Source organism: Pseudorca crassidens, chromosome 15 (genome assembly GCF_039906515.1).
Source record: "Pseudorca crassidens isolate mPseCra1 chromosome 15, mPseCra1.hap1, whole genome shotgun sequence".
Classification (NCBI taxonomy): Eukaryota; Metazoa; Chordata; class Mammalia; order Artiodactyla; family Delphinidae; genus Pseudorca; species Pseudorca crassidens.
Window position 1 is genome coordinate 56,536,233 of NC_090310.1, and position 2,304 is coordinate 56,538,536.

At 56.7% G+C, this 2,304-nt stretch overlaps 1 pseudogene; it reads right to left on the reverse strand.

The window, feature by feature from the left end:
* Positions 1-430: 430 nt before the first annotated feature.
* LOC137206422 (zyxin pseudogene) lies at positions 431-2,102 on the reverse strand (annotated as a pseudogene).
* Positions 2,103-2,304: the final 202 nt, after the last annotated feature.

The following is a 2,304-nucleotide window of genomic DNA, read 5'->3' on the forward strand; positions in this document are numbered from 1 at the left end:
GAAAACCTGACAGCACAGGGGTTGGGAACGTCTAGGCTAGTGAGCCCAGCCCAGCCTCCCAGCAGGTCAGGACGTTTCCTGGCCCTCAGCAAGCAGAGTAAGAGGCTGCTCGAGTGCCAGTTGAGAGAATCAGTGCATCAGTGAAAGTAGCAGCACTCACTCTAGTGCCTGCTCAGGTGGGGTACCTAGACTATGTTGGGTGGTCCCTGCAGTGTTGGGGAGGACTGAAGCTCAGGCCAGGGACTCTGCAGCCCTAGGCCATGTTGGGTCCCTGAATCAGGGCACAAGGGATACTGAGGTGGGGGTTGGTATGGAGGGAGGGGTTAGACATCAAAAAATAACTGTGGGGAGGGTGAAGAGGGGGTGGTCTCATTGTGGATGGTCTGCTAATGGGGAATGGATTTTCAGTCAAAAGGGGGCCAGTCCTCACTCAGGTCCGGGCTCTGGCAGTGTGGCATTTCCAGCAGAGCATGTGGCCAGCCAAGGGGAGCAGCCGTTGTCATCCGCCTCAATGGACAGTGGTTTCCCACAATTCTCACAGTTGTAGCACTTCATATGGAAGTTCTTGTCCAGAGCAACCACAGACACGGTCTCCTCTCAGCCAGGCTTGGGCATGATCGGCTCTGCGCAGATGGAGCACCTGGGTAGTAGTTGGGGACACAGTGGGACCAGTTGGCCTGGTCCGCTATGTAGGAGGTGCCCTCAAGGGTGCAGGCACAGACCACACAGGTGAAGCACTGTGGGTGGTAGGCCTTGCTTGTGGCCCTTAGCATGTGGTCAGTGATGGGCTGCCCACAGGTGTTGCACTTCTCCAGGGTGTCAGTATAGCAGCCCTCACAATACAGCGCACCCTCCAGGCTGTAGAACTGCTGTCCCTGCAGCTGCTGTTCACACTGATGGCAGGTAAAGCAGGTAATGTGGGACAGCTGCCCCAGAGCATGCACTGCAGGTTGAGCACGTGCCAGGGGCTGGTGACACCGGCCACAGAACTCGTTGATGGCCACGTTCTGCCTCTGATAATGCTCCATGTCCTACATCAGCTGCTGGGTCAGCTGCTCCAGCTCATCCACCTCTTTCAGAGTCAAAAGTCCTGGGGCCCCAGAGGTGCACACCTGGTTTTGGTTTTTAGCTGGTGGGGGCACTGGGTGCTGCTCCTCCTGCACTTGGGCCTTCTCCTTCTGCTGAGCATAGGTGAAGCTGGGGGGCTGAGGGGAGCCTGTGCCAGTGGAAGAGGGAGCTTCAGGGGGCCCCAACTTCTGATTGGGCTGTGACCTGGAGCTCCAGGTCTGAACTTGGAAGCCACAGAAGTAAACTTGGGAGTCACTGGAGAAAACTTGGTGGCTGGAGATGGGGCATGGGGACCTTGAGGCTGGGTGTTAACCAAAGGCACAGGCTGGGGCTGGGCCTGGAGCTGGGGATGGACATGGAGTTGGACCTGAGGCCTGGCCTGGGGCTGGGGCTGCACATGGAAATGCGTCTGGCTCTGAGGCTGAACCTGGGAGCTAGTAGGGGACTTCCAGGGAGGCAGAGGTGCTGTGTCCCCAGTTGCAGGCTTAGAACTGGATTTGGAAATGAATGGAGTGGTGACTGGTGGTGATACATATCCAGATGACACCCAGGCTTTGATGGGGTCATTGTTGGTCATGTCATCCAGCAATGAAGACAGAGAGTTGATCTCCAGATTAGTACTGTTCTCCCTGGGCTGTGGTGAGAGCTGTATGGGGGCTTCAGGCCCTCCCTCCTCCACTAGCAGAGGCAGTGGGGAAGGGAAGATCTCCTCTCTAAAGGCGCAGCGGGAAATGGTTTCTTGATTGGGGGAGGGGGAGGTGGGAAGCCACCTCCCAGAGCGCCCTCGGCATCATTGACCTCCCCAAGCATGGGAGGAGGCGGTAAAGAAAAGTCTTCTGGGGGTGGTGGGGGAATCTTGTCCACCCGGCCCATCTGTGCACATTGGGCCCCAGCAGCTGAGGAAGGCTCACTGTCACCAGGCTGGAAAGGATTCACTTTGGGCTTTGGGGCCACCACCGGCCGAACTTCTTCTGCACGGTATAAAAAACTGGAGCCGAGATGGAGATCATGTGAGGTGGGTGGAGGGCCGCCATGGCCAGGCCCAGTGCGGGCTGGAGCATCTCAGGTGGCCACCTCGCAGCCGGGTCCACAGACTCCGCATCTGCAGATGTAGTTTTGATGTATTTGTGGGGAGGAAGGTGATCTCCATGTCTTACTCCTCCGACATCTTGAAGTGTTGGAAGTTTTTAAATCACACTTTCAATTTCAGTACTTGTGATTGGTCTGTTCATATTT